This window comes from Nomascus leucogenys, unplaced genomic scaffold (genome assembly GCF_006542625.1).
Source record: "Nomascus leucogenys isolate Asia unplaced genomic scaffold, Asia_NLE_v1 001179F_50415_qpd_obj, whole genome shotgun sequence".
Classification (NCBI taxonomy): domain Eukaryota; kingdom Metazoa; phylum Chordata; class Mammalia; order Primates; family Hylobatidae; genus Nomascus; species Nomascus leucogenys.
Genome location: NW_022096955.1, coordinates 1 through 14,488, shown reverse-complemented (window position 1 = coordinate 14,488; position 14,488 = coordinate 1). Strand labels below are relative to the sequence as shown.

At 57.1% G+C, this 14,488-nt stretch overlaps 1 pseudogene; it reads left to right on the top strand.

Moving 5' to 3' along the window:
• Positions 1-200: 200 nt before the first annotated feature.
• Positions 201-5,112, top strand: LOC115834110 (annotated as a pseudogene).
• Positions 5,113-14,488: the final 9,376 nt, after the last annotated feature.

Sequence of the window (14,488 nt, the reverse complement as noted above, 5' to 3'; positions counted from 1 at the left end):
CCAGCCACCTGGGAGCTGGCAGGTGGCCAGTGGTGATGAAAGCCCAGGGGAATGGAAACAGAGGAACAAGCCTGTTGTAATCGCTACGCCCACTTGGTGGCCTATAAAGGAAGCGGGTGAACCCCGGCAGCCCTACACAACTTGGGGCCCCCCTCCTCTCCAGCCCTTCTCCTGTGTGCCTGCCTCCTGCTGCCGCCACCATGACCACCACCATCCACCAGTTCACCTCCTCCAGCTCCATCAAGGGCTCCCCCGGCCTGGGAGGCGGCTTGTCCCACACCTCTTGCTGGCTGTCTGGCGGCCTGGGTGCCAGCTCCTGCAGGCTGGGATGTGCTGGTGGCCTGGGGAGCGCCCCCGGGGGTAGCAGCTACTCCAGCTGCTACAGCTTTGGCTCTGGCGGTGGCTATGGCAGCAGCTTTGGGGGCGTTGATGGGCTGCCGGCCGGAGGTGAGAAGGCCACCATACGGAACCTCAATGACCGCCTGGCCTCCTACATGGACAAGGTGCACGCCCTGGAGGAGGCCAACACTGAGCTGGAGGTGAAGATCCATGACTGGTACCAGAGGCAGGCCGTGGGGCCCGCCCATGACTACAGCCAGTACTACAGGACAATCGAGGAGCTGCAGAACAAGGTAGGGCCTGCTGGTGGGAGGGGTCTCTGGGGGGCACGACTTCTTCCGCCCAACTCCTGCCCTGGCCAAAGGCCTGGAGTCCAGCCATAGGGTCTCAGGGAGCCAAGGGTGGTTTGATTGTGGCTTAGCTTCTGGGAACCTGCCTTGGGGCCCCTGTGTGGCCCACGTCCCCCTTTTCTGGGGGCAGCAGGCTGAATCAGGAACAAACAGGCCTCGTGGAGTCCCTTGGAGCCTCAGTTTCTCCCTCCTGGAGCTCCTCCACCTGGAGAGGTTGTAGGATGAGGCAGGAGGATGCAGATGGAGGGCTGGGCCCGTGAGCCGCTGGATTCGTGGTGTCTTGCTCCTTTGGAGCAGGGGTCAGCAGGAGGGGGTTTTGGGAGATGTGGAGTGGGGGTGTCTGAGTGAGCTCCTGATAGCACCTGCTGTGGGGGGAGGCAGAAAGGAGGGGGTGGGACCTCAGGGTGGGGAAGGCCTCTGATGTGCCTTATTTGGGGATTTTTCTGGCTTCTCCTTTCCTCCTGCTGTTCCTTAAGACGGGCTCAGCAAACCCCAGGGGGCGGGGTTGCTGGCTGGAGCCCAGGGTTAGGGATTAGGAGGGGTCCTGACTTCTGATTTGGAACCACTCTTTGGTGAGGGTCCTTTAGCCTCTTTTGGGGGAGCCTGTCAGGGGCACCCTCTAGCTGACTGTAAAACCAGGGGGTTGCCCACATCCCCTCCCTTGTTCTAGAATTCTGGGATAGCGTCTGCCCTGGGGACATTTTCCCATTCTTTTCTGGTGGCCTCATACTCCCAGCCAGCTGTCTCTTCTCCTTTAAGGCTGAGCCTGGCGTGGGGGTCTGGTGGGGTACTGAGTATCGGGGGAAGAAGAGGCACGTTTCAGCCCTTCAGACTCCTGCTTGCCCCTCCTCTGCCAATAATACAGCACAGGGCAAGGGAGGGGCTGGGCGGGAAGAGAGGCCCCCAGGCAGGAAGATCTGCTCAGAACCCTGGTGTGGGCTCAGCCACCCCCATCCAATGACTGACTACCCTCCCATCGTCTCAGATCCTCACAGCCACCGTGGACAATGCCAACATCCTGCTACAGATTGACAATGCCCATCTGGCTGTTGATGACTTCGCACCAAGTGAGTCCTAGCTGTGGGCTTGGGCAGCCTTGGGCCAGCTGGGGGAGGATCTCAGGGTACCCCTCCTGACCCCAGGACTCCTTGGTTGCTTGTGGCAAGGCCCAGGAGCTCAGGGTGGGGCAGTCCTAGAAGCCCTACTCCTTAGTCCATGATGCAGTGAAGGCAGCCAGTTCTGAAGGTTGCTGGGCTTTGGCAACCTATTAGGGAATAGAAGAGAGGGAGGGGAGGCGGGAGGCAGAGAGAAGTGAGGAAGCTGGTGGGCGTGGGATCTGGCCCTGTGATGGTCCCGGGGCCCCGGGGCTGGAATTTGTTTCCACTCGACCCTCTCATCAGCCCTTCCAACCCCTTAGAGTCCTGGCAAAATGAAGGCAGGTGAGCAGCCAGGACCTGGACCTGCAGGTCCAAGCAGCCTGGGCTGAAGTCCCTGATTCCCACGGCAGGTTTGAGACAGAGCAGGCCCTGCGCCTGAGTGTGGAGGCCGACATCAATGGCCTGCGCAGGGTGCTGGATGAGCTGACCCTGGCCAGAGCCGACCTGGAGATGCAGATTGAGAACCTCAGGGAGGAGCTGGCCTACCTGAAGGAGAACCACGAGGAGGTGAGGTGGCTGGGGCAGAAGGTCAAAGATGCTGAGGAGTGGGTGGCAGAGCCCTGGGGCTGGGCCATGGCTGAGGCCGTGGGAGACAGCAGAGCAGGCGCACTGGGATTAGTCACCTTAGAGGGCTTCCCTGTCTGCAGAGCCCTGATCCTTGGGGTCCGGCGTGCAGGGCAGACTCCTCTTTGTACTACACTGCTTCTCTGCACCCAAGGAACCTCCCAGGGGCCTGCAGAGGCTCCCTCTACCTGCCCTGGCCTCCCTCACAAGGGCGGGGGATAAGTAAGGAAGTCTCCATCTTGTCCCATTTCAAACTCTCAAAGCTGAACATCTACGCAGAAGCTTGGAAATTAGAGGGGAAATTTTTGGGGCATAGGCCTAATAATTAGATTTTATTTTGGAGATCCCTTGGTCTAATGGGGGAGATAGAGTCTGATGGTGGAGGCAATACCGAGCAGATGAATAAAAATCATTTAGAGGGTCAGACAGAGCAGAAGGAGAACAAAGGAGGGGTCCTTGTGGGGAGTGGGATCCCCTTGTGGGGGAAGGCTTGGGAGTGAGAGGTCAGGATGGGTCCAGATGCGCACATCCACATCCCCTTTTTCCATAGGAGATGAACACCCAGTGAGGCCAGGTGGGCGGTGAGATCAATGTGGAGATGGACGCTGCCCCAGGCGTGGACCTGAGCCACATCCTGAACGAGATGCGTGACCAGTATGAGAAGATGGCAGAGAAGAACCGCAAAGATGCCAAGGATTGGTTCTTCAGCAAGGTGGGGGCTGCTGCAGGCCAGAGGTCTCTCTTAGGGGCTGGGGCTCAGGGGCCTTAGCACTGACAGTAAACCCACGGCCAGATGTCTTGGAGGTGTCCCCTCCTCAGCAAGCTGCATGGACCACAGGGTCACCCGCTGCATCAACAGACCTGGAGCTGAGCTCAAGCTGGGATCTGGGGGGTGGGTGGGGAGGTAGAATAAAGGCAGAGGGTAAAGACCTTGGGAGTCACCACCTCTCTCTCAAGAAGTCAGGACTAGCACCAAGAGCCAGGCTACGTGTTCTGGCTGGTTCTCAAGTTTCCGGTCTGTGCCTCCCACACGCAGGGATTAACCATAAAAAGTTAACATTTCAAATGGCATGTTTCCGGGCTTTCGACATGGGAAGCTTGTGAGAAGGCACCACTCTCTCCACAGTTAGATTTGGGAGGAGGCCTGACTTGGGAGAAGGATGCAGGCTCACACCACCCTGTCCTGTGTCCTGTCTGCAGACAGAGGAGCTGAACCGCGAGGTGGCTACCAACAGTGAGCTGGTGCAGAGCAGCAAGAGCGAGATTTCGGAGCTCCAGGGCACCACGCAGGCTTTGGAGATCGAGCTGCAGTCCCAGCTCAGCATGGTAGGAACAGTCCTGTGCATGGGGGTGGGCCCCAAAGAGGACACTGACCACCCTCACTGACCCCTGGTCTTCCTGCCCTCCTGCAGAAAGCTTACCTGGAGGGCAACGTGGCGGAGACAGAGAACCGCTACCGTGTGCAGCTGTCCCGGATCCAGGGGCTGATAGGCAGCATGGAGGAGCAGGTGGCACAGCTTCGCTGCGAGATGGAGCAGCAGAACCAGGAGTACAAGATCCTGCTGGACGTGAAGACGCCGCTGTAGCAGGAGATCGCCACCTACCGCCGCCTGCTGGAGGGCGAGGATGCCCAGTGAGGGGGGGCGCCTGGGGTCAGGGCTGGGGGCCTCTTGGCAGGGGTGGGGCTCTCAGACTCACATCTAATTTCCTCTCTGTTTTTATTTTTTTTCTTTCAGCTTGACTCAGTACAAGAAAGAATGTACGCATCTTCGTGGCTGAGGCCCTGGGGATTGGGTGCATGGGACAGGCAGCCCACCTGCACATTGCTGGGGCAGGGATCCCAGGAGCCCCAGGAGTTGATGGCTGTCCCTTAGCAGGGGTGGGAGAAGTGACCCATTAGCACTGAGGATTGATACTCAGGAAAAGATCAAATGAGAGAGACACTGTCTGGTCTGATGGGGGTGGGCCAGGGAACTGGTCCTTACCTTGGAGATCCTAGTCTGATGGAGGAGACAGGTCCCAGCTCTGGAGATTGTCATCTGATGGGAAGACGGGAATATGGTCTCATGATCTTTGCTCTTGACAGCTTTCAGATGAGCAAAAACAGTCCTGCCTCTGGGGACTCTAGCCTGATGGGAGATAGGGACATGGTCCTTGTCCTCCAAATTCCAGTCTGAAAAGATATGATCCTAGCCCCAGGGTTCCTAGTCTAATGGAGGAGATAGGGGCCTGGTTTTGTCTGGGCGATCCCAGTCTGATGGGGGAGATGGGAGCAAATCTATGTCCTGGAGACTGCAGAGAAATGGAGACGGATTTCATGGAGTCTACATGGCTCCTCCCTGGCAGGACACACTGGGTCAGAATCAAATAACCCATCCAGGGAGGCAAGACTCACACAGGGCCACCGGCAGAGGGATGGGTTGGAAGGGAGGCGGTGGCAGGGACAGGAGGGATGTGTGTGCAGTGTGATGTCGAGGTGACAGTGGAGGCACTCACAGCACCTGGGGGAGGATGAGGGAGAAAGCCGGCTCCTGTCCACGAGGGCTAGAGGGCAAGCGAGGGTCTCCTGGCCCCTACCCACTTTAAAGTGCCTGCTTCTCCTGCAGCGGTGACCACCCGTCAGGTGCGTACCATTGTGGAAGAGGTCCAGGATGGCAAGGTCATCTCCTCCCCGCAAGCAGGTCCACCAGACCACCCGCTGAGGACTCAGCTTCCCCCCCAGCACCCCAGGAGGCAGGGAGGCAGCCGCCCCATCTGCCCCGCAGTCTCCGGCCTCTCCAGCCTCAGCCCCCTGCTTCAGTCCCTTCCTCATGCTTCCCTGCCTGATGACAATAAAGCTCGTTGACTCAGCTATGAAATGTGTCCTTGTTTTGGCCCCTCAAGTGGGCACTAGGGACAAAAGGGTAAAATGGGAAGGAGTGAGGGTGAGGGGAGATGGTGCTTGGATACCCACTGTTGTTGACTGGCAGGTCAGGGGTCAGCTTAGACCAGTATAAAGAGTAAGTCTGAGGAGAGTAAGTGCTCGCATCTCCCAAAGGCTGGAGATTTTCAGGGGGTGGTCCAGGCTGCGCTAGACCCGGGGTGGAGTCGGTGTATCAGGTGTGGTCCTAGGTCGCCACTGCTTGGCCTGTGAGTAGCTCTGTGACCTCGGGAAGTTAGCCAGTCACTTCCCCTCACTGAGCCTTGCTTTCTCATCCATAAATGGGTGGGAAGATCTCAGGTGTGGGAGCCGGAATCCTCAGAGATGACTCAATCAGTTGCTTCTCCCGGTCCTGTGGGCTGTGCCCTCCCCCTAGATGGGGCAGGAGGTGGGCAAGGGCTGCAATAAGCACAAAGGGAGGGTGGGTGGGGGAGGCACAGGCTGGGTGGTTGGGGCCCAGACTCCTGTGTGAGTCTCAGGAAATCTCCAAGAGGGGCTCCCATCGCCTCCACCCTGGGAATGTGAGCAGGAGGCTGGTGTTTTCAGGGAAGGCTACGGACCCCAGGCAGGTATGGGAGAAAGGGTGGGGCCTCTCTCAGGGATGTTTCCTCACATGGTCAGCTGTTGCTCAGGATGGGGACGGGGCAGAGTGGGGGACACTGCAGATGGGGTGGCTGTGCCCAGGGAGCAGTGCCACTCTCCCTGGCGGTCTGGATCCTCTTCGGTTCCCCACTAGGGACAGGGGTGGTGTGAGGGAGGGTAGAAACTGCCTCCTAGGAAAATGAGAAGGAACAGCCCTGCTCCAGCCACTCCCGGCACCCTCTGAGCACCAGCCCCAGCTCTTGCTGGTGGCAGCAAACGTGGCTGTGGGGAGCAGTCTGTGGGAGGTGAGCCTACACCTGGAAATCTTCCTTCTAGTAAATCCGGAAACTGCCAGGCAGGTTGGCCTGCTTTCCTGGTTTTCTTCAAGCAGGGGGTTAGTGGAAGGAGGGTGCCTCCACCTCATCACTGCTGGACCTGTGGTGTTTCTGCTGCTGCAGAATTAGACCAGGGCCCCCAAACACCCTCTCTCTCCTGGTGCCTGGAGGCTGGGGGTGGGGCCCAGGCCCGAGGAGAATGGGAGTGACCAGAGCCCTCTGAGCCTGGGTTGGTGGGGGTTTGGGACTGGCAGAGGCCAGGGATGGGGGTGGGTACTGACCACTGGGGTATGGGTGACTTTGGGCTGGTCACAGGCCCTCCCTGGACCTGGGAGCTATGACATCCCGACCTCCCGGGAGAGTGTTTACCTCTGCAGGGGAGATAGCTGCCTGGAGTCGGGGACTTGCACCTGCAGCGGCATCTGCACGACTCAAAGCAAGGGCAGGCTCTGCTCCGTCAGAGGCTGACGTCTCCCTGCTGTCTGGCAGCAAATGTGGCACCATGGAGGGCAGGAGGGAGGCACTGTTTGCACCAGGCCCCCACCACAACCAGAAGAACCAGCCCTGGGCTGCAGATGGCTCATTCTGGAGGGTGACTTCATTTATCTGAATAGTCCCCGGAAGCAGGGAGGGTCTGGGGGAAGGCGCCTTATTGTGTGGATGGGGACACTGAGGCTCCAAGGAGCAGTGACTCAGCCCTTGTCCCGGAGCCTGGGGGGTCAATAGTGGAGACAGGCAAGGGAGGGGAGTGGGCCCCGCTTCCGTGCTGGGAAGAGGAGCCAAGCTCCCCCTCCTCCCCTACCTCAGGCTCCTGGCAGGGCTCTCTCTCCCTCCTGTAGAGCCTGCGGTCCACAATTACTGATGGCGCGAGTGAGGAGGGGGCAGAGTGTGGGAAGAACCAGAGACAGCCCCAGACTGTGCCCCTCTGCTGGGGAAGAAGCCCTTCTCCACAAAGTGAGTGGGTGGGAGGCTCAAGAGGCCAGAATGGGGGAGCCCCCCCGTGTGCCCAGAGAGCTGAGCCAGTCGAGGTAGTGGTTGCCAGGGGCTGGTGGGGAGACTTGAGTGACTTTGTCCAAGGACCCCAAGTGGGCCCAGAATGCTGGGGACATGTGCCTGGGCTGGATTGGGGACCCAGCTATGGGACTCAAGGAGGGAGTCACAGTTCATCCACACACTCCCTGCCCACTGCACAGAATGTTTCACCCTGTCATCAAGGCAGAAGCTGTAGATCTGTGGTTGGATTGCGAAGGGCTATGACAGCCCCATCTTCAGAAGGGGGGCATCAAACATGCAGGAGGGGAGAGGACCCCCGAAGGTGGCCTGGCACTCACAGATTTCCCCAGATCCCGGGAGCCATCACGGGGACAGAGGCTGGGCCTGGACATTCGTCTTCCCCCAGGGACCCTGCTCCCTCTGTTTCTCTGCAGGGCCCCAGTACCCCATCGTGGCCTGACTTTAGTGTATTGGGATTGTCTTTACCACCTTCTCCCCCAGAAGACTATGTCTCCAGGGCTTCTCTGTCTTCTTCTTTGAGTCTGAGTGCCCAGCACAGCGCCAGGCACATAGTAGGTGCTTTGTAAACACCTGCTCATAAACATAACGCTAGCCACCAGCCTTTGCCAGGTGCTTTATTTGGCCTCTAATCCCCTAATATGCCTGTGAGGCAGGGCTGTTATTCCCATTTCCCAGAGAAGGAAACTGAGGCTCAGGGAGGCTGAATGTCCTGCCCAAGGTTTCGCCCCTGCTTGCCCTGATTCCAGGCTGCTCTGTCCTGGCTCAGTGGGGCTCTACTTTTCCTTCCTCCTGCCCGGAAGCCTGTGACTCCGGCTTTTCCACCTGGGGCTGGGGGCCCTGCAGCAGCCCCCTCTCTCCCCTCAGCCTCTCTGTCCCCCTCCTCAGCCCCCTAAGCTGCCTCCTGACTTCCCAGCCTGAGTTGGCTTGGGAGCTTGTAAAACAGCCCCACCAGCAGGCTTGTCCTGAGAGGTGCTGATGCGGGAGTTGGAGCAGGGCTGCGAATCTTCTTGGGGACTCTAATGATCTGTCTGGTTGGAGAATCACTGCAAGACAAGGCGTGGCATTGGACAATGGTGTTTCCCGGCTGCCTTAGGTATGCCATGATCTCATGCCTCATGCTTGTCATGGGCAGGACGAAGGAGGGAGGAAGGAGGCAGGGTGCGGGGAGGACCTCCGCACTGCAGGGCAAGGAGGGTAAGGAGGCACAGGGAGACCCTGGCTCAGGGACCCAGGTTACCCCATCATTCAGCACCCGGAGAAGCCTGCTGAACGAGGAACTCTCTGCGCATAATTTCCTCCCTATTGTTTTCTCTTCCTAGAACTTCCACTAATACGAAGTTAATCAACTAACTCTTTTTGTCTCCTGCCTTCCTTCCTTTTCTTTTACTCCAATTCTCCTTCCCCCATCCCCCGCTAACTTCCTGGGAGATTTTTTTCAACTTTATCCTCCAATCCTATTGAATTTTTGGTAAACATCTTAAATTATTTAAAACATTTTTCTTAAGAGTTGGGGTCTCACTTGTTGCCCAGGCTGGTCTCAGCCTTCAGAAGCTCTGGGATTGTAAGTGCGAGCCACCGCACCTGGCTAAACAGTTTAAATTCTAAAAGCTCTTTCTCTTTCTTAGACTAGTTCTTTCTTTCCATCACACTGGTTTTGTTTCTGTTTTTGTCTTTGTGGGACAGTCTTGCTCTGTCGCCCAGGCCGGAGTGCAGTGGCACAATCTTGGCTCACTGCAACCTCTACGTCCTGGGTTCAAGTGATTCTTCTGCCTCAGCCTCCTGAGTAGCTGGGATTACAGGCCTGTGCCACCATGCCTGGCTAATTTTTGTATTTTTGGTAGAGATGGGGTTTCACCATGTTGGCCAGGCTGGTCTCGAACTCTTAGCCTCAAGTGATCCTTCCGCCTCGGCCTCCCAAAGTGCTGGGATTATAGGCATGAGCCACTACACCCAGCCTCAAAAAGCTTAACAATCTTTGACTATCGCTTCCTGTCTGGGGATGAGGCATTAAAAAGCTGCTCAGAAGTTCCAGCAGAAGGGGCTACTTCTAAGAGACACGGGACCAGAAAATACAGACTCAAAAGTAGGCCTTGGTGTCCTGGGGCTGCCCTCATCCTGCACTGGGCCTTTGCATCTGTTCTAGGCTCACAGAGAGAGCAGAATGGGAAATGGGGACCATTCCGGGTGGTGTATGGAGGGTTGCATTTGCTCTGTGCATTGCCCAGTGTGATGTCCCTCAGCCTTACTGTAGGTCATCCAGGTGGTAGAATTATTCTGGTTTATACAGATGCCGAATTATTCTATTTGGCAGAAGCCTTGCCAGGGAGACCCTCTCCCAGGGCCCCCTGGGTTTTTCCCATTCTAGCAGCTTGCTCAATGTGTTTGGATTCACATTCTTCCCCAACAACTGCTGTCACAGCTCTGGATTGGCTACTGCAATGAGAAGGTAAAGCAACACTTTGTTGCTCACAACCTGAGGGCCCAGCAGGTGTGGCCAGCAGCCAAATCCCGACATCTGCACTTCCTCCAGGCTCCCGCCCCTCCCCAGGGTGTGCCCAGCAGTCTCCCTTCCTCAGAGGATGCTGTTCATGTCCTTGCCATGGCTGCCAAGCCAGCCAAGAGGTAACATGTTGGTCCTCAGGCCACAGAAGCCCTTTTCTGTCCCTCCAGGATTACTTTGTTAAGAGCCTGGAGTGGCTGTTTGTTAACTACCATAGTAACCACAGCAGTCTGGCTCTGAACAAGGGAACCCCATTAGCATCAGCTCCTTGATGGATGAGGTGGAGAGCAATGGACAGGGAAGAAGATGTTGCTGAGAAGTTTGAAGAAGTTAGTCATTAGGAGCCTTGGTGACTGGCCCGTGCCCTCTCTGCCCCTCTGTCTCCCCTAATGTGTTCACTAGTACCCACCTTGTCTGTCTCTTGGGGTCACTGTAATGTCCACGGTGACTCTTGTTATTATCTATGGCCAGGGGACCCACAATGTGAGGGCCATGAGGGAGGGGAGTTAGATCTTCCTGCCCCATGGTTGACAGTCCACCCAACTCCCACACAGTAATGTTCCCTCAAGGGGCTGAGCAGCACTGTCTGTCTCAGACATCATCCAGGGTGTACCAGCAGGCACCCTAGATAAGGAAGGGGGCCAGCTACAAGAGTCAAAAGCAACATGATTCAGTATGCAGCACAATCATTTTAAGAATCCTGATTCTGGGCTGGGCACGGTGGCTCACGCCTGTAATCCCAGCACTTTGGGAGGCTGAAGCAAGTGGATCACTTGATGTGAGGAGTTGGAGACCAGCTTGGCCAACATGGCGAAACCCCATCTCTACTAAAAACACAAAAATTAGCTGGGCATGGTGGTGGGCACCTGTAATCCCAGCTACTTGGGAGGCTGAAGCAGGAGAATCACTTGAATCCGTGGGATGGAGGTTGCAGTGAGCCAAGATCATGCCACTCCACTCCAGCCTAGGTGACAGAGCGAGGCTCCATCTCAAAAAAAAAAAGAAAGAAAGAAAGAAAAAAAAAGAATCCTGATTCTGGGACAGCTCAACAGCCCTGAGGCCACCACCTGCTCTTTGCCATAGTGTGAACTCATCCCTGACACAGAGCCCAGTCCCTTGGGGCCCTGCTCACGGGGTCTAGGCAGAATGCTCTCCACAGCTCAAATTGGAGCTGCCTAGCAGTTGGAGGTGCCAGACGTGAGTTCTTGAACACATCTGCCAAGACTAGAGACCAGGATGTGACATTTGTATCTACCGAAGGAGTGCTGGCGGCTGGCTCTGCTCTCCTGGAACATCCTCTCAAAACCCTTTTGCCTTGACTATTACCTCATCCCTCTCCTGGCCTGCACTGATCCTTGGCCGACTCTAAGCAGTCACCTGTGGGGGCCTGGGGCAAGACAGGTCATGGTTCTGGGCACCAGCTCTGCCATCTGCCTGCTCCTTCTGGTGTCCTTCTGGCCTCTCTTTGCTGGACTAGTGCCTGGCCCAGTATCACTGCCATCATGATCATGCTCAACTCGAGGGATATCATTTACTCCTTCAAGGGCAAGATTCTAGACCCCTCACTGCAGAGCCCTTCACTGGGGACACCCGGTCTTCTTTGCCTGCTTGGACATTAAGGGTGGAGGGAGGAAGGGGTTGTGGGCATCCATGGAAGCTGTGGGGGGCATCCAGAAAGAAGGGAGAGAGGCAGAGAGGCATCTTCACTGCTGGCTGTGTGCGGGACCAATTCCAGGGATTGTCTCTCTGCCTGCGCTACCCCCGCCCCCCGCCCCCAATAGGTAGCAGGGTCTGCTGGGCTTGGATGCCAGTGGGAAGAATGTGTTCTTGGAGAGTGAGTGGACCCTCCCCTGGGCTCACTGGAGAGGACGGGTCTGGAGCAGGCAGTGGAGCTCACTGGAGGGGACGGGTCTGGAGCAGGCAGAGTGAGCAGGTGCTTGCGGAATCCGGGATGGAGCGCAGGAATGGAGCTCCACACTCTCCCAGCTGCCTGGCCCGGGACAAGCATTGGCCCTTTCTGGGCCTCAGGAATCTCGAACCTCCGAGGCGATTCCAGTTTAAGCCTGCTGAGGCAGACGTGCATCCGGGCGGATGATTAGCCTGTGTGGGAGCGGCCTGGAGCCGGCCCGGCCTGGGGAGTGGCGGCTGCACGTGGTGACCGTGGTGTATTCGCTGAGTCAGGGCCCGGGGCGCTTCAGCACAGGGCAGGCGGGTGGCGCCCTCCCTACAGGGACAAATGCCCCCAGGGCCGGCATTTCTCATCTGGAGAACGGGCCTGGATTGCCCTGGCGGGTTCTGAGCCTGGGGTTGGGAGCGGGTGGGGAGCGGACGAAGTGGGGGCGGCCTTTGGAGACGATGGCAATTTACTGCCTTAGGCGGGCAAGCGCACGAGGCCCGGGAACCCTGAACAGGTTGGGGTGCCCCTTGGGGTCTAGATGAGGCTCAGGCTTGCAATAAAGGGTGGCGGCGTCTAGACATAACGTCCCATCTCCTGAACCCGTCAAGGCTGGTGGCACCCAACCCGGGGGACTCATCTCGGACCAGTCCACACCCAAGACCCCAGGGCCCAAAACCTCCTGGGCTGGGTCTGCCTGGCTAGGGGCCCCTCACCCTGGGCTCTGCTCTTTTGGCGCAGAGGCCATGTGGCAGGCCCCTGGTCTGCGCCCTGCTCAGCCTCCCCTCCCCACCCCGAAAAGTGGAGAGCCCCACGGCTTCCCCAGAAAAGCAGTCTGCTCCCCGCGCCCCAGCGCAGCTCCATTTACTATGGGTCAGGAGACGAACCCCGCCTTCTTTCCGCAGCGAGGATGGCCTAGGCTCCTGCGTGAAGCGAGGCTCCGTCCTGGAGAGGCTCAGTGACCCGGCAGTGGCGCCGATCCGGGTTAGCCAGGGCCGCGCTGGGACCCGCGAAGTCGCGTGATGCAAACGGGAAGGCGGGAGGAACCCAGCTCCGTCCCGGTGCTGCCTGGCTGCTGCATAAGCTGCCCTTTCTTCCCTGACAAACACTGTCCAGATGGGCAACAGGTCCGTGTCTCCTTTGGCAGCCACTGTCTCCAGAGAGGCATTGGGCAGTTAAGGTGGTCAAAGCCCTCAGGTAAATCCTCCCTCTCCAGGAGTCAGCCCTTCGAGCTGCGGGAGGGAAAGCAGTGGGATGCGGGACCTTCGCAGGGCTGGGAGGTGTCATCAAGTTTTATCCTCACATAGGGAGAGTGGGGGTGCTGGGCCTAGCGGTCCTCTTAACGTCCTTACTGTGCAGCTTGGGATTCTAGGTTGGAAGGAGTCACCCTACTGCTCAGTCAGCTCTGTTTGCCACCTGCCCAAGAAGACCCATGGGAATGGAGGCTGCAAGACACCCTAGGGCACAGTGACAAGGAGGGATTGATTCCAAGTCTCCTTGGAAGAACCAGATCCCTGAGCTTCTCAACAAAATGAGGGGCCACCTCTGGCCTTTGCCCCACCAAAGGGGAAGGCAGGAAAATTGTTAGATGCAGATTGGCAGGAGGGGCCTGTGGAGTGTGCAGGGGGCCAGAGCCAGTTCCTAGAAGTTGAGCAAGGGGATGTGGGCGCCAGTGCACACGACTGTGCACTGGGGGCCTCTGTCTCCTATCCCCTGGTCCCAAGGATGTCACGATGGTTTCACCTCTCTTCTAGGACATTCTCTAACTAGGGCAGCAGCCACGCCTGTTGACCTGGTGAAACCACTCCAGCCCTGGTACCCTGTGACATGACCCAGGAGGTGGTGACCATATGTGGTAAGTGAGTCGGGAAGCAGACTGGAGGATGAAGAGGACCACCACAGGCGCCAAAACAGCACTCTCAGCGCAGGGGACCTGGCTCAGGGAAGCAAGGGGCTGTGGTCCTCAGTGATGCTTCTTGACTCCCAGCTAGAGCTGCAGGACATTGTGGACAAATTCAACCAAGGACTCTGAAACTCAGGTGAAATGAATAAAGAGAGAGAGAGAGAGAGAGGGAGGAAGACAGAGAGGCAGAGGCAGAGAGAGAAAGAAAGAATTTCAAAAGATGCAGGCAAATCAGCCCTCCTTCTGCCCCCTGAGCCTACGTCCTGGGCTGAGTCTGAGATGGGAGGTGAGACCCTGCTGGGCCTCCCACCAATCTTAGTTTCTGTAGGTATTTCTCCAAAGTATGGGATGGTTGAGGGTTGGTTTAAAACATAGTTTCTGGCTGGGCATGGTGGCTCAGGCCTGTAATCCCAGCACTTTGGGAGGCCAAGGCAGGTGGGTCACCTGAGGTCAGGAGTTCGAGACCAGCCTGGCCAACATGGCGAAACCTCATCTCTAATGAAAATACAAAAATTAGCTGGGTGTGGTGGCAGCGCCTGTAATCCCAGCACTTTGAGAGAGGCCAAGGTGGGCAGATCACGAGGTCAGGAGATTGAGTGGCTAACAGGGTGAAATCCCGTCTCTACTAAAAATACAAAAAATTAGCCGGGCATGGTGATGAGCACCCATAGTGCCAGCTCCTCAGGAGGCTGAGGCAGGAGAATGGCATGAACCCGGGAGGCGGAGCTTGCAGCGAGCCAAGATTGCACAACTGCACTCTAGCCTTTTTTTTTTTTTTTTAATGAGACAGAATCTCAAAAAAAAAAGAAAAGAAATATCACTCCTTATTCCTACCTAACCTCCATACACATTAAACAAGTGACGATATGAAAATCCAAGATACATTACTTAGAATAAGACGAATATAAATATAGTCATTCTTATGTTCAA